This window comes from Lonchura striata, chromosome 3 (genome assembly GCF_050655825.1).
Source record: "Lonchura striata isolate lonStrDom1 chromosome 3, ASM5065582v1, whole genome shotgun sequence".
Taxonomy (NCBI): Eukaryota; Metazoa; Chordata; class Aves; order Passeriformes; family Estrildidae; genus Lonchura; species Lonchura striata.
The window spans coordinates 85,165,414-85,193,066 of NC_140705.1; the positions used below are offsets into that span (position 1 = coordinate 85,165,414).

General features: G+C 46.8%; 1 protein-coding gene across 1 annotated transcript in view; it reads right to left on the reverse strand.

The window, feature by feature from the left end:
• Positions 1–8,675: 8,675 nt before the first annotated feature.
• The window catches only part of MDGA1 (MAM domain containing glycosylphosphatidylinositol anchor 1), a 206,598-nt gene continuing 187,620 nt past the window's right edge, over positions 8,676–27,653 (reverse strand). Inside the window, exons 16-17 of the transcript XR_014953850.1 lie at positions 23,402–23,508; positions 8,676–8,808 (exon numbers count right to left, since the gene is read on the reverse strand). The gene's annotated coding sequence lies outside the window, so the exon portion shown is untranslated. The remainder of the gene's footprint in view (positions 8,809–23,401; positions 23,509–27,653) is intronic.

Below are 27,653 nucleotides of genomic sequence, written 5' to 3' on the forward strand. Positions count from 1 at the left end.
CATCCAGAGGTTGGTTGCAGACTTAGCTGGAATGCTTGTGTAGATATGGGCCTGGGAAACTGAGGGAGAAAGAGGTCTTTCCTTGAGAATCCTGATTTGGGATCAGGTCAGGGTTTGCAGGATAATTGCCATCTCCCAGTCTGGTTAGGGGATTGAGTGTAGATCTCTTTAAGGCCATTGGAAGAAGTGCATGCAGGATGATTATGCAGACTAATGATTGAGATGCACAGAAATGACTATGCAGCCCCAACTCAAGCTATGCTTTAAGTTGTCAATGGAATGACATAACATGGAGAGCACACTTGTATTCAGCATAAGCCTGAACCCCAGAAAAGCCAGCTAGAGGCTTGAGTCATGCTACTAGGTGACTATAGAGAAAGAGTAGTAATTTTTCCCCATCAAGAAAAAGCCTTTTAATCAGATGATGTGCAGAGACACCTCATTAGCCACTAGCTGGCTTTTCCTCTTAGAAAGAGTAAAGAGAGAGATGCACACGCAAGAGATAAGCAGCTTACAAAAAATGAACCACAGGGCCCTGGAAGGTGCCTGCTCAGCTCCAGCCTTCCAATGGCCATCCACTGCATGTCAGCTGTTTCCTAAAGGACAGCCCCAGCATCAGCCAGACCTGCTTATTTTGCCCACCAGCAGCCCCACTGCTGTTTTCCTTGGGTGCAGGGCTCACCTTGGAGCGGGATGTGCTCAGTGCTTCGCTGCAACAGAGATGTGTTGCAAAGCCAGAAGTCTCCAGATACAGAGAGCTGATGCAGAAGTGGCAAGAGAAGTTTCCAATGGAAAGTGGTGCCAGGCTGCCCTGTCCCCTGGGAAGAGGTCAGCATGGCACACAGGCTCCCAAGGCTCATCCCACTCCAGGGGATGGAGCTGGGAGCTGGGTATTGGCTGGCTAGGACTGTAACCATGGCAGCAGCAGCTTCTGCATTGCAACATGGCTTGGGGACATAAAAAAAAAGAAAAAAAAAAAAAAAAAGAAAAAAGGACCAAAAATAAACAGAAAAACAATTAGAATGTCTAATAATTATGTAAGCTTGGTGGTAGATCAGGAGATCAGGTTTGCTGAATGCCTTCCACATAGGCAGGGCTCACCCCTGGGCACCAGCTGAAGATGCAATTTCTAGAGGAAGCCAAGCACGTGGTCTGGGATATCAGGTTGTGAGTGTTCAGCTGGTGCCAGGGAAGGGGCTTTGGGCAAAGACATGGGTACCAGCACCCTTACTGCGTACTTAATAAAGTGCCTGAAGTTCCTCTACATATTTTTATTTTAAAAAGTGTCAGTATCTCAGAGAAAGGCAGGAGGGAATGACTAAATTGCTGTTAAGTGACATGTTCAGACACCAAATCAAGTAGAGTGCTACATTTTTTAATTAGTTTTTGACAGTCTTTTCCCCAGCATTTCACCAGGCTGCAGCTTCTGGGAAGATGTGTCCAGCTCCTCTCCTGTTCCCAAAGCAGTCCCCTCGGTTGGGACCTGAAGTACCAGTTTCTCCTTTTGTGGAAGTGAGATGCCCACACTGCCTTATGGACCATGTGCTCCTGGAGTCTTAAGTACCTGGTGAGAGCTGGGACAAGTGTGGTGGGTGCATCAGCACATGTTGGAGCTCCTCTGGGCTTCCCCAGCTCATGTGGGCACACAAGCGGCTGTGAGAGTGACTGTGACTGCTTCATGCATCATGGATCTCATGCCAGGATGCTGGGCTCTCTCTGGGGCTCTGTCTCCCAGGAGCTGGCTGTGATGATCGTGCCAGACTCCCGCTTGACCTGAGTAAGTGACTCAGTGATGATCCCAAGTTTCATGGCTCCTCATGAGACTCTCCCATTGCCAAAAGCAACTCTTGGTCCATGCTTACAGCCCAGCCCATGCCCAGCTGTCTGTCCCTTGCCACAACCATATTTTGCCATGTCCCTGCTCTCCTGCATGGTACCAGAGGCTGGGATGATGGATAGGGTATTGCTAGGGAGGATATAGGTTTGTTAGACTCTCAGCAGTGCTTTAAGTAGATTGAACTGTGTGTGTGGAGAGGCAGATGGTTCATGTTGCTTAGCACTAGAGAATACCCCCTACCACCCTCTCCCCAGCAGAGGGGTGAGGGATTCAGCCCAAAATTCCTGAGCTCAGTTTGCTTCAGCTTGTCTGGAATTTTCATGTAGGGACTTTAGATGGCAAAAAAAGGGCTTTGCAAGTTAGGAATCAGGGTTAGGATCCTCATTAGCTGTTACAGAGAAAACAGCAGAGACAAAGTGGGGGAGGGTAGAGGAGGAAGAGAAGTTCGGAGAGAAGCTGTGGACTTGTGCAAAGCACTGTATGTCTTCAGGGTCACTCTGTCCCTCCTTTCACAGCCCAGCATGCTGCAGGGTTTCTGTTAATGCCTGTGAAGAGTTGGAGTTGTGAGCAAGGGGCTGTTCTGCATTAGCATGTGCATGCCAGGTAATGTATTGGTGGATACCAAGGAAAAGCTGATACAAATTCAGGGATATGGTAATGCAAAGTCAGGGATAGGCATGTACTTGCCCAGCCAGGAGGCAACTTGCACATGCCCAGTTCCTGTATCTCAGCATATGCACAGCCATGGTACCTCTCCTGCAGTGGGACAGTGGGGCAAGGGGCCCATGTAAGCTTTGTGGCACACATGCCTTCATCCCTGGCAAGCAGTCCTTGGGTTTAAGCCTCCTGAAAAGCACCATGAGATTTCTCTCTGAGATTTTCTCACAGCTGCATTTCTGGGTGCAGGCAGCTCATATGTAAAACTTGAAAACCCACCTGCAGTGCATTTCTTGAAAGCCTCTTGGGTCAGAGATGTGAAGACAGTCCATGGAGGGAACAGAGGCCAAGCTGTCATCTTCGATGGGCAGGGAATTGTGAAGAAAGGAAGAGTTTCCTGTCTGACACCCGCTTGTTTCTCAGATCCATTGCTTCTGTTATGGACTATTAAAAATTAACTGAATCGTGTTCCTCATTAACATGCACTGCCTTTGTTCTCCAGGCTCCTAGTACCCATTTGTAGGGCTTTTGTTACATATTTTTCAGCACTTTGTCTCTTTAATTGCTCACTTCTCTCTGATGTGCTGGGCTGTTTTTGCAAGTCAGCTGGAGGGAGCAGAGAGGCATTTTTATTGCTCCAGACTGGATGTCAGTGAAAGGCTCAGCAAGCCCGGCTATAGCAGCTGAAGCTGCTACAGACCCTGCAGTCTCTGGTGCCCATGCACCAGATGCTCCTTGCTTCCAGGCAGGCAGGCAGACAGCTCTGGAGTCTTTAATCAATTACTGGGGAGAGAGAAAGAAGCTTAGGCTGCCTTTGCTCCTTTTTACCCCTTTCCTCCCAGACACAGTCCTGCTGCTTTTCTCACTCTCTGTTCTCAAATGATTTAGCTATTTTTGGCACCCTGAAGTGCAGTGCGGGGCTGGCAGCAGTTCTGTGGTGCTGGATGCCCTGGGCTCTGCTGCTGGCTGGACTGCAGGGGCTTGCATGGCTGTGGAGACACCTCCAACCAGGACCAGGCTGGAGGTATCCCCACGAGCCTTTCCTGATATTAGTCCCTTGTTCTGAACTTAAGTGCTGCCTTCACTGAAGTTTAGCTGGGCCAATCAGGCCTCCTAACATCTTGTATGGTCTGGATCCCCATAAAAATGGATGCAGCCTGGTAATCCCACCAGCTGGGCTGAGACTGAGCAAATGCCAGCAGGAAGTGTGAGCATCTGCTCCATTCTTGAGGCTGTGGTGTGGGCATGACTGTTGCTAAAGGGAGGTGGGCATGCAAGATCATGGTGATCATAGATCCTGAGATGCCTCCTCCTGCTGGAGGGCTCCAGAAAGAAGGGGTGAAACCAGAGTGAGCTCAGTAGTAGGCACATAGGCTGATCTTGTTGTCAGGAGAGCTTTCTCTTTTGCTGACCTGGGAGGGAGCCAGGGAGAGAGATTATAGGATAGGGTACTATTGCTGAGTCTCCTGGGACATCCCATCATTTGAAGCTACCAGTCATCCTGGCAGTCAGCTGGAGAGCACGAAGAGATGGGGCAGCTGTGTGATGCTCATGTAGAGTGAGTCAGTCTTCTGCCCACAGCACCCAGTGGGATGCTGAGCAGAGCTGACAGGCAAAAGTGAAACATCTGCTTTAAGCCCTTGTTAATTTTAAACTCAGAAATTCTCAAACCAGGAGCTCACCTCATGGAACAGAAGTGCCCAAGGGAGAGGTACCAGGACCTGGGGACTCTGGTTCAGGAACAGAGGTCTGTTTGGCACTGAATCCTTCACTTCTGCGACTTGGCAGGGAAGAACGACTTGCTTTTGCTTTGGGTATGGACAGTTAAGACTAAGGCTGGGACTTACCACTTTGACAAACAAAAAAAGACTAAACAGCATGTCTGCAGTTCAACAAACCATGATATTAGGAAAGGCAAAGATAATAAGAAGTTTCTTGTGCCCTGAACCTCTCTGTAATATCCTGAATGGAGGAAGATTTTGGTCTCAACTACCTGGTTAGTCTCCTAATGTTTCTTATCAGAAAGGTAGTAGATCTCCAAATAATTGATGTGTAAAAGCACATCAGAAGGACTCAAGTCCTTCTGAAAATAATATAAATATTTTCCTTGGCTTCATCAGTGTTTGGATCAGGACTGGACTCATTGTGGTCTCTGCATGGCCACTGTGATTAAAACACCCAGCTGCAGGGGTGATGGTAGGAAGTGTTAAAAGGAGAAAGGCTGGTGTCAGCATTCCCTCTAGGAGCTTTAATGCCCAGCATGTTGAAATTTAATAATTAAGGAGATACTTTCAATTTTTCTTTTTCCTTTTTTTTTTTTTTAAATAGTCTGAGAGCATGAACTAAGCCATTCAATAATTAATTGGTAAAGTTGAACAGCACATGCCAGCAGCCGACCTGAGGGTGTGGGCTCAGTCTTTGCAGACAAATGAAGAGAGAAGTAATTGCTTCATGAAGAAAGGATGATATTAACATAAGATTTGTCAGTTCCCTCATAGGAATTCTTCATAGTGGGTCTGGGGCTTCATATGAGATTTGTGCTGCTAATTAATCACTAATTAACACTCTAAATTGGCCCAAACATGAGGGAGGGAGGGAGCTGGGGCAATTCTAGACTACAACAAGAGGAGGGAGAGAGAGAGAGAGAGAGAAATATTTTTTGTATGGGGGATGATTCAGAGGGAAAAAGGAGGAGGAGATATGGATTGCTCATGCTGGGCAACGTATGCACATGTGTGTTTGCTGTTGGGAGGGATCTAGCAACACTGACACCCACAGGGATGATCCCAGTGTCTGGATGGAGACTCGGTTCTGAGGAAAGGAGGTTCTGTTCCCCTGCAGGCTGACTCCAGTCTCTTTCCTTCTCATCATTCTCGGGATATCTCTGCTGTTGCAGATATTACATCTTTTCTGTCTGGGTGAGACTAGCACTTCAGCCTGACTCTTGTGCTCTGCTGCCTGAGCCGGTCTTCATGTGAGCCTGTAGAAAGTACAAGGTGCCACAGTGAGGGGAGACACCTCCAGTGCAGGCTCAATGCGGCTCTGAGGTGCTGCTGTAATATGGGAAATAACAAATCCTCCCAGCTGCCACCTACAAATGGCAGCTCTACCTACAATAGGACGTGACACCTCAAAGTTCTAGCAATAATTTAAGTCTGTCTTACTAGGCTGTCTGTCTCTCTGTCTCTGTATGTGTGCTGTGTGACTTGGGTCTCTCCTAAGTACTTGTTACCACATGGGACAGCTCTACAGGGAGAGACAGTGAGGGCTCAGTCATTGTGCCTAAACTTGGCACTACCTAAACTTGGAGTGCACTGTTCCCCTCCATGTACTCTGACTCCACACCTATTAGAGGAGTGTCACCTTTCCTGTGATTTTTTTTCTTTTTTCTTTTCCTTTATGAGAAAGCTCAAAAGCCTATTTCAACATGATAAAACCACTAATGCCTTGAAAAATATTTCTAAGAGTACAGCTTTCTCCTTCCCTTCTCCCAGTTTATTCCCAGGACAACAGATTAGTAGCATTTAGAGCTACAAAGGATCACTGGTTTAATCAATAGATTAAAAAAGATCACAACTGTTAGTGCCAGACTTTGATTTTTACGCTGCCACTACATGTGGCTGCTCCCCTTTTGTGGCATTTTATAGCACTCAGGATATACCTCTCTGTTACCTCAGTCCAATTTATGCCCTAATTTTGTCCTATTCATCTATTCTTTTTCTATCCCTCATCTCCTCACATCTTCCTGGATCCATGTCCAGCTGTGTTTCCATCAATCACAGGTGGGAAGCAGTCCCATGAGAGACTGGCAGTGTTTGTGTGACATTTCCAAGGCAATACAAGGGCAGTATCTGTACTGCCTGCTTTTCACTTCAGGACCGGCAACTCCTAATTTTGTCTTGAGGCTGACCAGGGACTTGTGATTTGTGTCCCCAGAGACTACAGCAGTGTCCTGAGCTAAGCCTCTTCCCCTTGAAGGTGATGATGTGGACAGAGTGCCAGCCATGCTCAGAGCACCTGAGCAGGATGCCAGAGTCCTCTGAGATGGGACTGCTGGGAATGGGGTCACTTCCAGTGAAGAAAAGGCATTTCTCTCCTCTCCCCTTTTCACTATTTACAGCAGCTGAGCTATTTACTCACTCCCCACCCTACATGTTTTTGATCTTTACCTTGCCCACAGTGACAACCCTGAAGCGCCCTTATGAAGGACAAAGTCACAGAATTCAGGCGAAACGTGCTGCTGTGAGCTGCTGCTGCAGACAGGGCAGTGGCCAGAAGTGCCTCTTTGCCTCATGTTTGCAAAGAAAAATAAATGGATGTAAAGAACAAACTTGTTTCCTCAGAAAGTCAGCTATGAAGGTCCCCTGAACTTGTGTAATCATTTTGCTGCCCGAATGTGACTAGATATGTGAGTAGATGGATTGAGGTGCTGCAGCAGGACAGGCTACAGACAGAAATGAAGGCACTGACAAATTACAGTGTTTCTTTGGTGTGGTTTATTCCAGAGACCTTCCTGCAGCTTCTAGGGAAGGAGTTACTCTTGAGGGAATGCAGCAAGTTTTCTAAAGTCTCGGGAGAAAAAGCCTTCCATAAAAATGTTATATTGGCTTCCAGCCAAAACTCCTCTAAGGAGTGTCTCGGTACCTTTTGGGCTATGGGTTATCCATGGATTGTATGCACAAACATACCCCTTCCTTTTTTCATATGCCCTGAAACAGAAGATTCAGGTGTCAGCTGCTTTTATGACTTTTGGAAATTTTGAAAGATAGAAAAATATAGGCAACTTCATTGAAGAGAGCTACAAGTCCATTCTCTGACTTCCTGCTACAAGTCCCTGAATGAGTTTTCTCTAGCTCTGCTACACATGAATGGCAATGTCTACTCCAACCTTGAATTAATTGGCATTGCAGGTCTTTACTCCATTATGTTTACTGTGGTGGTGCATTTTTGCCTTAAATTGATGTTTGTTCAATGTTTGTTCATTTCCCTCCTCCCTAATCTCCTTCCCTCCCCACTTGTCAATCTTCCCGAACTCTTCCCTAACCTCCTCCCCTCCAAGCTGTCAATTCTCCCTCTCCCTAGGACATTCCCTGTCACTCCTTCTAGTCTCCTCCCCTTCTTCCAGAGTGTTCCCTGTCCATTTAATTACACTCGACACCCTATTTGTTACTTTGTGTTATTCCACTCTCCTATTTCCCCTGATAAGTTTATGATATGTTAGTTCCGCTGTAGACCCCCTCCCCAGTTCTGCCCTCATTGGTTATTGTTCCTACACCCCTCCTCCTGAGTTGCTGTATAAAACCTTCTGTTTGCCCCCCCAGGCTGGTCTTGGGGCTCCATTTTCTCCACCTGATAATCCCACTCTGGAACACCCCAAGCCCTGTGTTGCCTCCATCTGTCTCTGTGCCGAACCATCAGATAAGCGGGATCGCAGAGCTCGCGGGGGGACGGCTGCACCTCTCTTCCCTTGCTGCCCAGCACACAACCGCTTGGAGTGTCGCGACACGCAACAGTTTACAGATGGGAAAATGAAAAATCCCCATATTAGGTCTCCAGCTCTGTATTTCTGTCTCTGGAAAATCAGTCTTCATGACATCCCCTTGGACATTGCTCATCTAGTAGACAGCCCCTCACAAGCTTTTGTTTTCTGCTGATCATCAAAGCTTCTTCTTCACCAGATTTTCTCTTTGGGTTTCAGGGTGAGTTGGGAATCTTAACTTGAGCATTTGAGCACCATCTGTAAACCCATAACAACTATGTAATCTGATAAAACACTTCTTGTTAGTCTTCTGTCTTATCTACAGAATGATTTCTGCATTGGCTTGTGTTTGCTCTAGTGATGATGTGAGTTATACCCTGTTTCCCATGCATGAATAATCAGACATTGATTTGAGGGGAGCTCCTGCAAACACTGCAACTATTATGACAATCCTCTGGATTCTATGAGGTCAACACCTCATTTGTACCTTGATGAGGACACTGAGGCCCTTTGTCCCGAAAACACCAGGGGAACCTGTATGATTGTCAGCTATCACTGCTATAACTTCAGGAAAATTTTTCTCTTTAAAGCTGATCTGGGATGCACAAATCAGTACTGATCAAAAGGGTAACCTCATGGCAGACTGTTAGAAATACCTGTTACTAGATCCCTAGAAATACAGATACCTGTGGCTTCTGGATTCTCCTGGAAGGTCTCCTGTCCCAGAGGCAACCAAGGACTTTGCTGAGGGTGTGAGCATTGCCTCAGTGTGTACACATGGTTCAGATGATAGTGCAAGCTTCCTTCTTCAGTGAGAACAGCAGGTAGATGCAACCTTGGAGAAAAGATCAATTCCATTTACTTCCACAGCAGGATTCTAAAGAGAGAAGAGCCAGAGAACAGGCTCTGCTCTGTGAAACTCCTTGGGAATTGAGTCTTGCCACAGTAATGAAGGTAGGTGAAAGCTGGGAAGAAATGCTTGCATAAAATGGCTCTGCTTTGGTGTGTGCTAGGTATATGGAAAATGGTGGAGAAAAGAATGACACAACTGTGGATATTCTTGTCCCTTCAGGTGGGATTTCTGCTCTTTTCCATGTGCTTTGTCCTGCAGCATTTCAGAAAAATGTATGAGGGTGAAGGTCTCTGAAGCCTGAAGGCAGGAAGATTTCAAGTGAATACTTGGACCAAACAGAATTCAGCCAAACTGGGGCCTGTTGCATTAGAAAGGACTCCAGATTAGGAGGTGGGGCTGTGCTGGCTAGCAGGGATTCTGTAACCATGTCTTTCACATATTCCCCTGGTCTCACAGACAAGAGTTCCAAGACATATCCCAAAGTGCTATAAATCCTGAACCTTTTTCACTTTAAATGGTGCAAATCAGATTTCTGCTTTCCTAGCAACATGGAGGCTGGAGAATCCTGAGTCCTGCTTGTATTTCTGCTTCACTGTGCCAAGAACTCTGCATCAAACCTATTACTTTTACATTCCTGCCTTCTGAAGAAGGGATGCACGTAGCAGTAAATTGTACCTGGAAAACACATCTGCAATGTTAGGTTAGGCTTGTGGCTCCCTGGAAAATCCCGTGAACTGCAAGCAATAGCAATGCATCAGGGCATTGCAAGGAAAAGCAATACATTTGCTCCATACAAATGAGGGTTTGGCCACAATAGCCAGCTCAGGTGCCTCTAACAGCTCTGCACTGACTTTCTGCTGAAAGAATGACTCCTGGCTTGAACAACAGAGATGTATCTGTGGCCAAGGGAGGTTCCTTTTCACCAGCGGCTGCTGTAAGCTCCGTGAGACACACTCCAACACTTCCAAACCAGAAAATCTGCAATCAAAATGACCCTAAAATACCCACTTCAGTGACATTGAAAAGAAACCTTACATCTTCATAAATCCAGCTGTGGTCTGATTTCTTTCTTTTGAGGAAAGGAAGTGGAGGTTCTGCAGTCTGAGTCTGGAGGGTATAAACAATGACAGGAGCACCTTGAGTCATAATGCTTGGAGTCAGTTTTATCAAACTTTAGGAGCAAGCAATAGTGTCCTGGCTGTGTCTGATAGTCAGAGGGTGGATGGCCTGGTACAGTCCAGGACAGGCAAATCTACAGCTGAGCAAATAGAACTGAACATGCAATCAGGCAACTCAGCCTCTTTTCCTCCTGGGGGGAATGCCAGCCATCTGCCATTTCACTAGATTCCGTTAGCATACAAAATAATGGGAGTGGCTTGCAGAGTGGGGAAAAAGTGACAGCAAAAGGATCAGTTGTGAGGGTCTGATCTGCCATGGTTTGTGGCAAGGCTCTGTAAACTTTTCGTGCCATGCCTACTGGAGTGTGTGTGTGGCACTGGAGGGACCCTCACACACATGTAGTATCTGCTTTGCTTCTGTTGGCTACTTAGAAAATTGCCCGCCTTACGTAACCTGTCCATCTGCCCCCACGGGGGACTGGTGACTTCTTCTTCCTTCCAGAATCAGGGATGGAGCTGCTTCTAGGATCAGGAAGGTGGGGATGCTGCTGGTACTTCAGAGAGCCATGGGGATGAGTGAGCAAGAGGTGGAGGAACATCCCACAGGAGCCACCACAGAGCTGACACTGACAGGCAGAGTCATCAGAGAAAGACCAGACAGGGAGAACAGAAAGGTGTCACCTGTGCCTGGGGAGGAAATTGTGGTGTTCCCTGGTCCCCTCCACAGCCCTGGCTGGTGCAGCTTGGAAGACACTGTTATGTGTAGTAGATATAATTTGCGCCATTTCTAATATGATATATGTGATATTGAATTGATTTGAATATGTGATATTGAATATTTGTTAGAGTATATACATTTGTATTAGGATTTCCCCCCCACCCTTGCAGGCGAGACTAGAAACTAATTTACAAGTAAGAAGGTACAGCTCCCCAGGAGATGGGCCATGTCTGGGGAGATAGGGAAATCCCAGGTGCTGATCATCGCATAAACGACCTGAGATGGATATCATGGAAATCCTCAGACAGACACATGTGAATGCAGCCTTCCCATAAATTTCATCAAGGGATTCAACAAACTCCAGACACTGAATTGTTCTCCCTCATCACCAAAAAAAGAGAATCTTATTAACATATTGATTCTGAATAGAAGAAAAGACTGATTGCTGAAATCTTGGCCTCAGGCAGAATTTTCCCTATAAAAACTGCTTGTAACAGGATGGAGGTGTGTGGGCATGGGGGAAAACCTCTGCTGAGGCTGACTCCTTGTTGCACACCCAGGGCCGACCCCGGGCTCGGCTCTGTTCTTTCCTTGTGGCTGGCTAGATAGAATTTGATTGCAAAATAAATATTTAATTTTTTCATTTTAATTTGGCTGGACAAATTTTCATTTATAATAACACCATGCTGTGGGGTAAGGCACCAAGGGCAGGAGCCCCCCAAATCTCCTTGGTCCATCACCTCTTTACCCTTAACAGACCATTCCCTGTCCAAGAGGTGCTAGGGTGGAGTGGGACAGGGATGTGATGTAGGAAACGGGTGACCCCACTCTCAGCCATCAGTGAAGTGTGCTGCCAGTGGCAGCAGGGCCATAACTCACCCCCTTGTAAACACTCAGTGGTTCCTTCATTCAGGCATACGTAAAAGGAAATCCAATGCCGTTTACAGGCTCCCAGCGCATTACCAAACAGGTTCATAAAGCAGCGAACAAAGGCTAATCAATATGCTGAGTGCAGGGGACAGGGAGCCTGAAAGCATTCGCTAATCAGGCGGTTGCTACCGGCCTTATAAATAAAGAGGGTGTCTGTAATGGGGAGTGGGCCCGGGGAGCAGTTTGGCACCTTTCATCTCCAGTCACCTCTAAAAGTCTCTCTCCAGTAATGAGCCCGGTGCTCCCTTTCCTCCACAGCGCAGAGTGGAGCGAGTTGGAAGAGGCATGCAGAGCTGCCGCTAATGGTAACTTGCCACAGGGATCAATAGATGGGAAGCAAATTAAACCAAGATCCCGTGGGAAGGGATTTGTTGATATGCGAGGTGACATCGGATCGGATGGCTCTACCTTTTCGGAAATACCAGCCTGCAATGAACCCCCGAGGGAGGGGACCTTCCTGCCATTCTGGAATGCTGTCTTTCCTCACCTCATCCTTCCATTAGCATACACACCGCTTTGACTTTTATCCCCTAACGAGTTCTCTCTCTGCCTCTCTCCTTCTCCAAAGTGCTGCTCTCTCGAACAAAACTTCTTCCAGAGATGCCCTTGGAAATAGGGTAGGCTCCTCAGAGCCCACAGAGGGTGACCTAGGCAGCTTTGCATAAGACATATCTCTAGTCCTTTCTAAGAGGCTTGCAGTCTTCCTGCCCTGGAATTGTGGGATGTGCCTGAAAGAAAAGCCCTAGTCTATGTAACTTGCCTCACTGTTGTGGCACTGTGCTGTGAGGTGGGGAGGTGGGCAAGAGAGGACTCAGCCAGGTGTTGCTCAGCCAGGTGTTGCTCACCCTTTCCTTCTCTGGGCCTAGGGAATGAGGCACTGCTTCTCCAGGCAATAATGCTGGCAAACCATGCTCTTTTTCCAGCCAAGCCTGGCAAGTCAGTCAGTCTTTGATTCCTGTGTGAGCACTCCCAGAGATGGAGATCTCAGGCTCCTCTGCCAGCAGCCAGCACAAGAAGCTGGAGGAGGAGACCGCTCCCAGCCAGCTACTCCACTGAACAACCTCACAGCTGTGACACTGTAATGAGGCTGGGATTAAGGAGCAAGTATCTTCAGCAAAAGCTGATGCAGACTGTCCAGACTGTTAGAAACAGAGAACCGTTTAGTTTGAAAAAGACCTTTAAGATCATCAAGTCCAAACATTAATGCAGCACTGCCAAGTCCACTGCTAAACCCATGTCCATAAGTGGTCCAGCTACAGCATTAGGGGAATAGCCCTACTTGTAGGGGGCTTCTCTTGCCTTTCCTCCTCACCTGCACATGGGTAGCCCAGCACTATGGGTGTTAGTCGTGGTATTCTGCACCTTAGCTGGAGGTAGAAGAGCAGGCAGGAGGAAAGGTAAGGCTCAACTGCCTGCTGGACCAAGACTGGCTGGGAAAGGGCAGGAGCTGCAAGTTGTGGCACTTGCTGGAGGTGGTTCAAACAGGAAATCCGTGCACAAGTAGTGTTTTTAAGAACTGGAACAGCTTTCATTATCTTCATGCTCATATTAGGCAGGCCTGGCAGAAGGATCGGCAGATTGGACGTGCAGTAGCAGGGGAAAACAGTGGGCTAAGAAAGGCAAGTCCTGAGCACACACAGAGAGCAGGATGACCCTGCTGGAGTGTCAGTCACATCTGCAGAGCAGATCCATTTTTAGTATCTCTCATTCACTGCAGATTTCAAAGCACAGCTTAGAAAGGGATCAGTCAATTGCTGAGACAGCCAGGAACTGGATTTCCTAGGGCAGTCAGCCAAGAGGAGGGAGCCTTGGACTCCTGGAAGCCACTACCAGCACATGGGCAAGATGAACTATGGCTGAACAATGCTGAGCATTCCTCCTGGAGCTGACAAAGGACACCCTCATAGTCCTGAAGCTCACTCAAAGCAGAAGTCATGAGCGAGGCCTGAGTCCAGTGACTTTTTTGGAGGACACCCAAGTTCCCTTGGATATCTGGGGAGTGGGTGGGCTGGAGATGTATCCCTAGACATGCAGAGGTGCATATGCCATGCCTCTCATTCTCAACACTTGTGGAGGTGGTGGCAGGACAGGGTTCATCAGTCTGTTCTGTGGCGGGCAGCACGAGCAGCATTCCAGCAGCTATGGATCTGGAGGAGCGGGGCTGATCGTGGCTGTTCTGATTGTGCTGCTCTGGCAGGAAAAGCTCTCACTGTGCTGGTGGCCCCTCCTCACTGCTTGACAGCTTATACCCCGGGGGGCTCATTTGGTGCAGATCCAGCAGCGAGTTCAAACCTCATTTAATTTTGCCCACATGCACAAAAGAGAAATTCCTGTCGTTTCTGCTGCTAGCTGCTTGAGTGGCTGCCCAAAAAAACAGGGAAGATAAAGTGACCCTGGGCATCTCTGCTAAATCATGGCCAAGGCTCGACTGAGCAAATGAACCTGCAGACAGAGAACAGAAAATGGCATGAATTTGCTCTGCCTTGGCTGTACTCCCCACCAAACACTGCTAGCACCCAAAGGAGTGGAGTCCTGCCTTTGCTTGGGCAGAGAGAGGGTGCCTTGCAGGATGACTGGAGTTCTGTGTTCAGGGCTTGTGCACTGCAGCCAGTAAAACACTGGGATGCTATAGATATAATTTCATGTAAGAAAATGCTAAGATTTCAAAAAGGCATCATTGTATCACTCTCCAGAGATCATTGAATGCAACGTTCGATATAAATGAAAAATAATTATTATTTAAAAAATTATTAATTTATTTCCATTCTACTCAAACGCACCAAGAAGTACATTCCCATTGCCAGGCATTTGCACACAATCTCTAGAGAGTGGCTTGTCTGATGTGTTTATTCAGTGTAAATAAGTGAAATGCTTAAGAATGAATGGTTCTAATAATTGAATTTATTCTTGTAAATTTAATATGTCATTCTTGCCAAATGTGCCATCAAAAGTGTGCATTATTTTGTTCATCTGCATGGTCATCATTGAAATTCAGAGAACATATTTGAAATCCTACTGCATGCTTGGAAGAAACAGTCTTTGCAGCAACCCATGGAAATATTGTGTGGGACTTCAATATTTGTATATCCAGAATGATGGCAATTGTAATGCTGAAATGTGCTCACAGTGAGACAAAGTACAGTTTCTCAACTTTTCTTACTCCTTGCATATTGATTCCTTTTAGGCTTAGAGTCCCTCCAATGTTTAGTCTGCCCAGAGAGGATTTTAAAGCAGAGAGGAAAGGAACAAGGAAAAGCTATCAGTTTGTGTGCTTTGCACACATTGTCAGAATTATATCTGGGTGTAACTCAGCATCAGTAAGGTATCTCTTGCTCTAATTCTCCTGCTCTGTAGCTCTTATGGAGAACTGACTGCAATGAAAGAGCTGTTCGTGAGGACAAAATTGATTTGGAAGACCTGAGTGTAGGAGTTTCTTTTTGAATCTGAGTGCTGAGAGTCTGTTACATTTCTTTAAGCTCTTCATCCAAATCTTGCACCGCAGAAGGTCATGTATCTGCTGCAAACTCAGTATCACACTTTTAAGCCTGTTGTGTGGCAGTTCAATAAGGTGGTTCAGAGGTGGAGGAAGCTCCTGCTAGCCCAGCCACAGGAAGGAAAATAAAGCAAAGCAGAGAATGTCATTATGCCACTGCCTGTGTGCTGAGTAGGGTATAATGTTCTGGCTTCTCCAACTCAAATGCTTTTTATATAGTAGAGCTAAAAACAGCTCAGAGCAGCAAAGATGACCAAAGGTGGGAAGTGACCTGGGTCTGAAAAATTATTACCTGGTCTAGGACTCCCCTGTCTGGAAGAGTCTGGTGAGGAGGTGTGGAATTGTGAGAAGGAGAACAAAGAGCAATTGTTGTCCCAGCAACAGGACTGGGCTGAGGGCAGGAAAGAACAGGCAGGCAGTGTTTTAGAACAGACCAGAGGATGTGACTCCATGACAGGGGTGTTGATGAGCTGTGAAATGCCTGGCAGCAGGTATCTGGAGCACCCCAAATGTGAGTGGACAACTCTGTGGGGGAAAATCCAGGGAGTATTAAAGACAGGAATGACACATGTGACTTAGTATGTCTGGAAGACAGAGGTGGCTGGGTAAATCCTGTGGCATGCTTGCCCTGCCCGCATCTGCTGCTGTTTGGAGGCAGGCTGTCACGTGAGATGGGTCTCTGGTATTACCCAATATGATCATTATTGCTCTTCTATGTCCATTGCTCAAAAAACACCCTGTGATAGTCAGTTCAGCTCTAAGACCACTCAACGTCAGAAAGTTATGTGACTATTAACTGCTTTATCTTCATGCCATTAAGTATCATTAGGTCCCTACTATGGGTTTAGCAGATTCCCCCATGAGCCAAGAGGGAGAAATAACTGCAGCCCATATGCTGAAATCATCCATCCCACTAAGGACTGCAATTCAGCTTATGAACTGTAATAACATCAATTAACCTTTGTTCCATTGAACATTAGGAGGGCCATAGAATTACAGTTTTTGTAATTAACATCCAAAATAGGGATGTACCCAAAACAGAGAGATATCCCTATGTGTCCCAGGCCTGTGCAAAGGCAGGGAGAGGGAGAGATGAGGATTACAGAACAAAATGAAAGAGGGATTAAAATGCCCGCTGAGTTCTGTTGTTGCCTTGTAAAGAGAAGGGATGCTCTGAGCCCTCATGTCTTGTGAGCCTCCCAGACAGATGGCAACAAGGGCCTTGGACCCAGTGCCAGAGAAAGGAGAGATGTAGGATCAGGAGTGGGGGAAAGAGGAAGCACCCAGAGCCTAAGTAAGGGTGAATAAAGGAAGCTCCTGCTGCAGAGCAGCAGCCCATGCGGCATCACAGCCTTCCTCACAGGATCAAGTGCCGAGCTGTAGATGCATGAGATGCTTGAGACCTGCTCTCCACTGCTCTGTCAGAGGGTCAGACAGCAGAGCTGGCCTCGGAGGGTGGGGGTAGGAAAACCATGGAGCAGCCAGTTAAAAGGAAAAATGAAGAAGATTCACTGAGCAGTAATGGAAAAGTAATTGAGCTAAACTGAAATGTAATTGGAAAATAATCATTGTGAGCAGCACTTGAACACATTTCATTGTAATCTGAACAGAAGGTGCTTTATGAGTTTGTGTTCAGCCCCATCTTGGGGCTTGTGGCGTGTTTATGATGTAGACAAAATACTTTTCCCGTGGCTTGGAACTGAAGCCAGAAAGAGACTCTACACCCTCATCCTCACTGCTTCCTCTCTCTCCAGATTCAGTGTTGAGGCAGAGCAGGAAGAAGAACCTGGTTTCTCCAGCAGTGTGGGAAAAGGATGGTGATACCACCCATAGTAGACTGTGGCAGCTGCTGGCCAGGGGGGGAAATGCTGGGAGACCCCACGTGCTTACTCCATGTTAGTCAAGAGTATTTTTCACCCATGCTTCATGTGTACTGTTATGCTCCAAAGCTGCTTATATAAAGTGTTCAATAAACACCCTGAAAAGTAGAGGAGATGAACAAAGTAATGTGAAGATTAATGAAATGTCCCTTAGCCTCTAGGGAAGCAATATTGACCAGCTGTGGAGAGAGCTCATAATGAGCCAACTTTACCCAGAGAGAACAATAATAGCCTTCCTTTCTGTAGCCCCTGCTTGCCATCCCTGTAAATTGTGTTTGCTCAAGAAAACTATTTGTGCAGGAGAGGAGCCAGGCAGCAAATGTGAAATGGAAGGGATGGTGTGGGGGGAAGGAGAAAGGTTGCAGGGGGAGTCCTGGCTTGGATACGGCTCTGCACAGTCACTGTTGCTGATAAGGTCTGCAAGGTGTAAAGTGCTCCTCTGGACCCTGCTGGCCCAGGATCCTGGGGGAAGAAGACTTTGGAAGTGTGGTAGCCAGAGCTGGCAACAGGGAGTAGTAGATCCTGTGCTCAGTGAGTGTGACCCTTGTCCCAGTCATGGTTTTCCCTTGCTTCACCCAGGTCTCTCTGTCCAAACCTCTGTTTTTTATGAAGGTGGTGTGATCTCTGCACCAGCCACATCTACCTGACAATCACTCCAGGTCCTGAGCAATGCCCCTGCTCCCAGCCCCAGTTCTGCTGCACCTGTCTGGATGGAATCAGGGAGCTTGCATCCTGGACTCACTGACTGCTCTTCCCTGGCCCCTTTACCCACCACTGTCCCCTGTGGAGATCTTCTGAGCTGTGGCAAAGCACCCAGCTGAGATTGTGTGATCAGCCCCACAGGGGTGTAACCCAGAGAGCCCAGTAACAGGGCTGCAGTTTCTCACCTGCAGTGGCTCTTGTTTTCTAGCCCATGACCTGGGGTTCCTGGTGGCCTCTCCAGCACTACCATGTCTCTTGTTTCAGCAGTCACAGAGATTTCTAGAGAGCACCAGCTGCTCACCTTGTTTTTGCTGTGCTATCTGTTCAGTGCAGCATCCTGGCTACATTAACCTTGATCACATCATCCCTTCCATTCCTCATTTCCATTACGTGCCCCCATGTTATCTGGGGAGGCAACAGGTCTGTCACTTTGCCTTTGTTCTTCCTATTAACTTCTCTGCCATTTACTGTCAGATCTTCCTTTGCCCGCTCCCTCCTTGAGCAGCATGCCAGTTGGGACCAGCATCTCATTAGACTGCAATTCCCTTTGCCTTGGTCCGGTGTACAAAGTGCCAGAACATCTCAAATTGAGCTGGGACTGTTGCCTCACAGACAGCAAGGTCACTGCAATCCAAGGAGTTCCTGAGCCTGTGTGTATATGAGGTGGCCCACATTCACACAGTGCAAAAGGCAGCTCTGCAAACTTTAGAGCTGTCTGAGTCCTTAAACAGGTGCATTAAACCACCCACACACTGCATAATTTCTTTGTCAGATTTGGTTTTATTATTATTGTATCATTTATTTCCTCCATAGTGTCCAGAGGAGAGACTCCTTCCTGTTTACATGGCAGGTAAGAAAAAGGTGCAGGAGAGAATCCCAAATGGTTGAGATGGGGGATAAGACAGGAACCTGGTAAGGGTGACTGGCGATAGAAGATTTGGGTGTGTGGTAGATGATGGATACATGGTTATCTTTTTCCCTGCTGCACTCTGATGTGGCCCATTGTATGGCCAAACCAGGCTGGTTTTCCAACATTTTGTGATGATCTCCATGGTCTCACCACAGCCTTTGTGACAAGGGGTTTCTCCCCCTGAGCTGTGGACAATCCCACACTGGCACCCTCATGGTGTGTCAATCATCCTCTGCCAGGCAACAGAGGGGTTAGGCTTCACTGTGCCCTGAGGAAAAGTCTCTGGAAGCTGTCAGCCTAAAGCAAATTGGAAAAGCCCCCCTACTGTGTTCAATCTGTTGATTAAAGCAGTAGCTGATCTTATTGTCATTTCTACCAGATCAGCCTGAGTTTTCCCAGGCTGCTGCTGCGACCATTGTTAATTTGGCTGGTTGCAATTATCTGAATTTATCCTGTTTCTTTTTTGTTTGTTTGGTTTTTTCCTGCTTACAATTTTGAGTCTGCTTGGAAAAATAACTTTTCATTTTGTGTTCATTGGGATTTCATGTGGTAGAACCTGCCAACCTGGAAGCAAAACTTTGATAATGAGTTGCTGAGAGCTGCTGAAACAAATCAAACTCAACCAAGCCATGTGAAATTAAAAAAAAAAAATCAAAAAAAAAAAATCTAAGCTATGGCCAAATCAGACCAGATTCAAAAAGACCCATCAGATCAGCCTCAACTAGAGCAAACCAGAGACCTAGCTTAATTTGACCAAACCTAATTAAATTAGTATTTGAGTTAGGGGGAATACAAAGGGTCTTGGGCAGAAAGGCATTTTCTTTGCTGCTTCTACTGACTCCAGGAAAAGTACTGCTCTGCTTTTCCCAGGTAAGTGGGCCTTCTGCTCAGGTGTAGAGCTCCCTAAAGTGAGAGAATTGTTGGAGAACTTGGCACAATGCATTTCAGCAGGTATGTCTTTTCTATCCATAGTAAAAGCCAAATAAAAGCAGAGAATCATCCTTACCCAGTATATACTTTCTTAGGACTCTCTGGAAAGACCATGGGAAATGGTATCTGTTGTTATCACAGCACTGACTGTGACTTTTCTGCTTGGTTGACACTAGAGCTAACCTGGATTTCCTCCTGCCTGGAGGTGACACGCAGCTGTGATCTGAATGAAGGGATTAGGAAGCTTTGTGCCTCTCTTTGTGCCTGTGCCACATGATCACAGTCAGCAGCACCAACTCATGGCCTTGCTGCTGTCTACTCAACAAGGTATTTAGTAGCAATCCCGGGCAGGAACATTAATTGTCAAGTGGAACAGTTCTTTGGAGACTGGATATTTATCAGGCTGTCACTATCCACTGAAGTCCCTTATGATTTTTTTCTCATAAAAACAAGGAAACAAACAACCCAGAAGAAATATTTTTCTGCCATCTCAATAGTTAGGCTAAAATGTTTGTATTTAGACCTTCTCTTCTTCCCCATGCCCCAGGCTGAGCTCATTACTTTCCCCAGCTAATTAGCATGCAGCCTGCAGGTTCCACAGCATCAGCTAAATATAAACCATCATTTTATTTTTTTCTTTTTTCTTTGAGGGCCGTTGACAGAGCTTTTTGTTCACTTGAAAGGTAGAGGATTAGCCATGTGAGCTTCATTCCTCATGTCTGTCTCCTGTCATCTCATTAGCCAGGCACACGTGCAAAGCAATGCACTGGGCAAGGTGTCAGACAGGAAAATATCACAGCTGGACTCAAGGGAGTGAGGGCCTGGGCTCTCATGTGGCCACAGTCTAGTGCTGAGGACAGGAGCTCAGCTCTCTTAGCCTGGCTTTTCTTGCCTGCCTCTTGGCTGTTACAGACAAGTTACCTCTCCCCAATGTGCTTTGTGCTCTCCACATTGTTTTTATGGAACAATCCTATTTGGGGGGAAGCATGGCTGAGGTCTATGAATAGAAGAGTTGGAGAGGGATTGATCCCAGTTATCATCCTTTTGGTTTAACCAGCCAGTACCTGTAAAATTTTATGAGATTTGCTAAGAAATTAGCCTCCAGCATGCATGGGGCAATGATATGTGTCCTCTCTATGTCCTTTCATGCTTCTACCAACAGAGCTGGCCCCCGTCTTTCTCTTGTCTGCCAGTTTATAATGTTGTAGGAAGGAGTGATAACATTCCCTACTGAGGAAGAGTGAACACAGTTTCTAATGTTAATTTCTCATCATTTGGTGCCCTCTGTGTCCTTTTCATACCCATTAGGAGGACAGGGTGACGTTAAGGGAGTCACAGACCACATTTCAAAGCCTAAGGGATCCCTTGGCTGAACTATAGCTGACATTTCACCCCTCATGGGCTTTAAATTGCAGCAAAGACCCTCTGGGCATGATACACAACTGTTTTATAGAACACTGAAACAGCATTTTCCAGCTGGGATAATAAAGGAGGGGATTATTTTTTTCCAATGGCTCCTGTTGGAACATATTATGAGATCCTTTGTGAGAGGCTTTAAAAAGTACCTTTAAAATTAATTCAAATGGAGTGAGACTTGGCAGAGTTTGAAGTGGAAGAAAAATGTGGGGGATGGACAATCTCCAAACTAAGGGAAGTAATTCCAGGAGCATAGAGAAAGGTTGTCAACAGGATTAGATCTCTTTCCTCCTCCCAAACAATGAAGCAAATCTCAGATTTCCCCTCCGTGAAGGGAAGCTGACACACAGTTGTACAGTTTATCACTGAGTCACAGGTTTGGTCACACATTTGCTACCCTACAACAACAAACAGCTTTGTGTGGGCCCTCAGAATGTGCTTAAAGTGTTAAGATTGGTAGAGCCAGGGCTGATGTGTTAGAGGCTTTCTGGGGCCTACCAGTTCTGCTGGGGAGCCTGGAGAAAGTGGGTGCTTTCTGATAAAGGCTTGCTCTCTGACTCAGATGAAAGGGTTCTATAAGGAGTAAAAGATGAAATTTGAAGATAGGGATGAGTGTGAGAATCTGTATGGTAAGGTCTCTCCTACATATTGAAGTCTTCTTCAGAGAAAAGAGATAAAATTTAGTCCCTGGCTGAAGCACAAGTGATCTGGAGCTTTCTTTGGCTTTGGGAGAGGGAGGGAGGAAGGGAAGTGTGTTTAGGGATCTCCAGTCTGCCAGCGAAGCCTTCAGGGGTAGTACAGGTCTTGTGTCATTACTTTGATTTCCAAAAGCAGGACGATGGCACTCAAAACAAAAGGAGAAGCTGGAAATCCTGTAGCTTGATCACTAGCTTGGCTCTAGTATATTTTCCTTACATCCAGACTCATTGCTACACTAGAACAACTAGTTTCAAAACCTTGATTCCTCTGCCTGCTCCAAAGTTGATCCATATGTTAACTGTGCAAGCTGGGGTTTTCAAAGCTGAAAATATGCCTTGGGCTGTTTTAATGTTTCATCTAAATTGGGTCATTCATTTCTGAAGAGAAGATTAGGGAAAAAACAAACACCACTGCTCTGACCACACTGAGCAAAATTCTGACAGATGGGCGGTTGGGAAGTGCAAGCCTACATGTTGGAGATGGGAATCAATGTTTGTAAAATTCCACTCAACCTAACTAGAAATGCCCCAGTGAAAAACCATCTTTGCATCTTTGCAAACTCCATGGCCCATCTATCTTCTGTAGAGACCGGCTGTATTTGGACTGCTCTGTCCTCAAAAGCATCTGTGTTTGCTGAGCTTGCTCTGCCCTTCCTGTAGCTCCTGCAGCCCTATTTGACAGCATTCCTATAGGGTGATTTTTCTGGTGCTGCTGGTGCTGATGTTACTCTGTTGTATCATGGTAAAGTTTTCAGTCCACCAAGCATCATACAACACTACTGCTGAAAGCTGTTTCCCCACGTCCCCATTTTCTAGAGGAGTATTCCCTGGAATGCAGGTGAGGGTAAGGCTGGAGGAGGCTCCCCCTCCAAGTGCTGCCCTAGCTACAGCTCATAGTGAATATTAGGAAGGACTAAATGAGGGAAATGCAAAATGCAGAATGATCTCATGCTGCCCACCCCAAGAGACTGGCTTTCTTTCTTCCTCTGTCACTCCACTCCTTGCATTCAGGGAAAGGTGGCAGAAGGCAAGATGTTCATTGAGAGTAACTAATTTCTCCTTTCTGATGAGTCTGATTTGTGCTGTTCCTTATTATAACCAGACGGATTCATGCTTCAAACACATAAAATCACATGTAAACCATGAAAAATCAGACTTCAAGATCTTTTCAAATCTAGCATCCCAAATTAATGATAATTTTGAATGAATTTGGCTTTTTTCCTGTCCCTCAGTTCATCAAGTGTGAAGATAATAAAGCCACCAGATTCAGCTGATGAATAATTCATTAATATCTGTGGCACTCAAATGCTGTCATGAGCAGAACTTGGGAAAAGGTTTGAGGAAGAGCTTGACTCTGCTGAAGGCTGTGAATGAGCTGGAGCCAGAAAGGCAGAGGGAAAACTGGAGGGATTGGAGTAGTGGGAGTCACCATGAGCAAAGAAAAATGACTATCTGTCATTGTGGTCCCTCAGTCTGGAAACCTTCTCCCTGGTTCCTCTGAGGGGAGAAGACATGGGGATACTTGTCTGGGGGTGCTTGATGATAAGACTGGAAGTGCTGAGGAACAACCATGCCTAGATACTCAGGAATGGGACCCCCAGATGGGATAAGTGGGTCATCTCCATTACAGCATTCCATCATGCAATTTCCACCTAAAAGAAGCACCAGCTGAAGAGACAAATGGCTGTCCTTGTGGGAATGTGGTATTAAAAGAAGCCACCAAGCCCTGGCTCTATTCTGTGTGCCAAGCTCCAAGGCAGGACAATGTCAGCTGACTTACCTGTCTCCATGCTGCTGGCCTTCATGACTTCTGCTCCTTGTGCACCATGCAACCAGGCGTTACACTGGGAGCAGGCAGCTTATGCCATCAACCCAAATGCAACTAACCTGCAAGGGAAGGAAGAACATGTGTTAAATATTAAATAGTGCAGAGCCATTAAGCACTTCTGAAAAATTTCAGCTTGGGTATACAAACTCACATAACTGCTAATCAGTGGACTGTGGGGACGCTGGACTCCAGGACGGTTTGGATGAATGGAGAGATCTCTGAAGGCTGATCTTAGAATATCAGGTTTATTAGGGATGGTGAAAGGTCTTGCTTGGAGCTGCCAGATGCAGCACGTGGCAAGGCCTGAGGGGATGGGGGAGGGGAGAGGCAAGGGGTAGAGGGAGACAAGAGGATGTTCCAGGAGAGGGTGGAAGTTCCAAGAGGGTGGAAGTTCCAAGAGGGCATCGGTCCCTCATAGACCCCTTATCAGGGGGCTTCAAGGCGGGCTGGAACAAGACTTAGGCCAATGGGGGTCACAGACACTTGATGCTTCAGGGGAGGGTTACAGGTGTGGGATGAACCATACATTTTGGGGATTGAGATAGAACAGTCCATTTGACCTTTGGACCTATCTGTAGGTACGGGCATTGTCCATCCAGTAGGGGGGATTATCTTCATCCTGGCTGTATTATTGTTTTCTAGTTGTTCAGTAACTAAGGTTTGGTATCTTTGGTATCTGACATGCTTTTTATGGCACAGTGGTAGTATGAACTCCCTTTATGCCACAGAAGTCCATACCTTATAAAAAAATCAAAGTGACTTAAGTAATAGGAATAACCCATCTGGAGGCATGGTGAAAGTAATATGCATCCGCAGATGGTCCAAGTGTCTGAAACCCTGATCACTCCAACTTCTTCCATGGTATATCACCAGGACATCAGGACATGGGGCTGAAAGTGTTGCTTGGCTGTCTTGGCTCCAGGTGGACAGCCTAGGTCAGGCCAAACAGTGACATACTACTTTGCACTGGGTCAGAAGTTACCTGATTGGGGTAAAAGTATACTTTGCAATAACCTGAACAGTTTGAGCTAATATCTGATCAAGAAGCGCCACAGCAATGGTATTTTCCACTGGAAAGCTCCAGTTTATTGAAATCCAGAGTGTGTAGAAATAAGAGCTGACTTCAGTGATGGGGGAAAAAAAATGTGCAAGAACATATATTTGTAGGGAAGGAAAAGTTCCTAGACTATCAAAACCACAGTGAAATATTTGTGGCTTTCAGTTTGCAGCAGCTTTCCATTCTTGAAATGTTACTTAATTCATACATAGAAGAAGGAAAAAAAAGCCTTGAAAACTGTAAAGGTTGAAGAGGCTGCATGAATAGAGGTCTATATAGCCTTGGAGCTGCTGGAGAGGCACTGTTGCCACACAAGGGCCAGGCCGTGTGTCAGGAGAACATCTCCCATCTCCTCAGACGAGTGCTGGGGCAGGCTCTCAGCCCTGGAGTGGCAGCCAGCAACTGGCTAAGAGCTTCCAGTACAAAGGGCTGTTTGGCAGAAATAGGACACATTTCCACTGGACAAAGGGAATGATATTGTGACTCCCTCTCCCTGCTGCTTTCCCCTCCCAAGTCACAGCTGGATCCATCCCTCTCCCTCTCAGGATGAGGGGAGGGAAGGGGAAGATTTGCCAGCAAGGAGGGCCGGGTGATAGCAGTCAGTTTGTAACCTTCGATAAATGCCAGAGTGCAGCCAGCGTGAAATGAAGAAATATTGCTTCTGGTAAATATTTATTTTATATCAGAAATTAGCATACCAAATGTAATTAAAAACAAATTTATGTGCACGTTCCCTCCCCCCCCAAGTCTGTCAAATTACAGCTTAGAATAACTAGTCATAAAGAATGTGTCCTAATTAGGAAGCATCCCAGCCTACTGCTGCTGTCTGATAATTACCCTACATGAGCTGCTGAAATAGGGATTTCATTCCTCCTTTCTGCCCTCCTCCAGAGGAAAGCAGCACCTTTCTGCTGGTGAATACCCGAGTGCCTGCATGCCAGAGCCATCCTTGAAATCCCTTGATTTGCTGAGCTGGGGACAAGTGAGTGACATCTGTCAGCAGAGCCACCCCTATCACATGTGGCAGTTTTTGCAAGGCAGGCACTGGGGTGTCACCTGCACTCCTCAACTCCTTGTCCAGGCACCCGGGGGCTTGCCTGAGGTAAGACGAGTGATGGGATGGGAGGGCTTGGATGAAGGGAGACTGAAGAGAGGCATCGGGAAGAGCAATTAGAAAGGTCTCAAGACAAACAGGGAAGGGGTTAATCCCGATCTGGCATGTGGCTTCTTAATTGCTTATCCCTGCTCAGGGAGTGCCTGCATGCAGTCAGCCTGCTGCCTCCGTTCACCGTGGCGTGCAGGAGATAAAAACCCCTTTTAAAGAGGGCTTGCAAGTCTTAAATCCCCAATAAATGACCCATTAGTGGCAGGGAAAACAGAACAAATCAACAACAAAACAAAAACCAAACAAAAACCTAAAAAAACACCCCACCAGATGGTGCCTTGTGAAAAACAGCCTTGTTGCTACAGTAAAACCAAGGCTGCCTTCCCCAGCCCTGCACAGGTTGAGGCTGTGGAGAGGGGCTGCTGGTCCCTGGGGACTGGAGGTTTGGGAATGTGTGTAGCTCATTTTCTCCTCCTGAGATTTTTTTTACTCCCAGTGATCCCTGCATTTTGTGCTCATGTGCACCCCTGTCTCACTCTGCCCCCTTCCTTACAGATCTATTCTCCCCCACAAGCATCCACAGACTCCCAGGGCAGGGTTGATGGGGGACAGTCCCTGAGGCAGGTCCCCAGGAGACCACCTGCCTCAGTCTGCTTGTCTCTTGAGCCCTTTGCTCCCCTTCTCCCTAGGGCAGAGGACACGGTGTTTTTAGGACCTGCTTTGTCTGACTTAGTTTAAACACTGACCTTAGTATGAGACAAATGATGTCATGGAGCAGTCTCTTTTCCTCACCTGACCAAGCAGAGACCACAGGGTTACTTGCTGAGATAAGAAAAACAACAGTGAAATGAATCCTGTTCTGAGATCTTGTTTTCCCAGGAACAGAGGCTAACCAAGACAAAGCAGAGGAGAGGGGCAGATAGGCTCAAAGAACAACAGAATTAACTCTAATGGAAGCATTTCCCAAGAGGCTTTTTGAAAGACGCTTTTCATCAGCACACAAGAGAGGCAATGGCTGTATCTGCCTTTGTCTGGGATGCTTTACCAAGAGGAATGAGGGCACAAAGAGATGAGATTTTGGAGAGAATCACAGCTGAAAGGGTCACACTGGAGCCGAGTTCTCTGGAAATTCAGAACATTCACTCCTGGTGGTTTTGATAGCTTGGTTGAAAGAAGGAGTTGTAAGGGAACCAGAGGCTTTAGGGAGAGCCCTTGTGCATGTCTGGGAAGGCCCTAGGGACTTCTGTTCAAGCCACCTATGGGCAGAAGAACAGCATTGTCTTACTCACTGTTTCCATCCCAAGTGGGACCAGAGGCTTTGGATCCCCTCATGGGTTAATGGCTGGTGGGGCTCTTTGGGTGTGAGAAACAGAAAAAGTGCTGGGCGGAGACATGCTGGTAGCCTGAGGGAGGGCAGGAACAGAAGGAAAGGCACCTGGATGGCTTAGGAAAGCCTTCCTGAGACTCTGCAGTAGCCTCTATCCCTGTGCTGACAGTGCTCCCAACTTTATGGAAACCTCCTTCTCTACCTGAAGAGGGCAGAGAAGGAGGTGCATTTGCAGTGTCCATGCTGACACTGCAAAGGCAGCAGCCCCAGGCACCAGTTGCCTAATTACTGTGCATGGCAGGGTCCTCTTGGGGATCCAGCAAGGAGGGTTATTGAAGATAGTGAATGCTGGTGTTTCATTTAAGTCATTAGAGAATTCCTCAGGGAGCTGGAGGGAAGACAAAGTGAGAAGTGTGGTGGGGGAGAGAGAGGCAGAAGAGGAGAAAAGAAAGGAATGAAGGAAGGTGTGGGCAAAACAGGATGGAAATATGGTGAAGGATCTGGAAAGCAGAAAAAGAAGGAGTAGAGAGAAAGAAGAGTGGGCAAGGGTGGAAGAGTATGGTGGAGGAGGAACACCCCCATGTCTGAGGACGAGGGGAAAAAAACCTGGTACTTACTAAAACAAGGAGCAGGAGCACTGCAAGTTTTTCCGTGGCATGTTCTCAGGTCCTGTGGCCACCTGCTTCTTCCACCCCTCTTCCCTCTCTTTTACCCC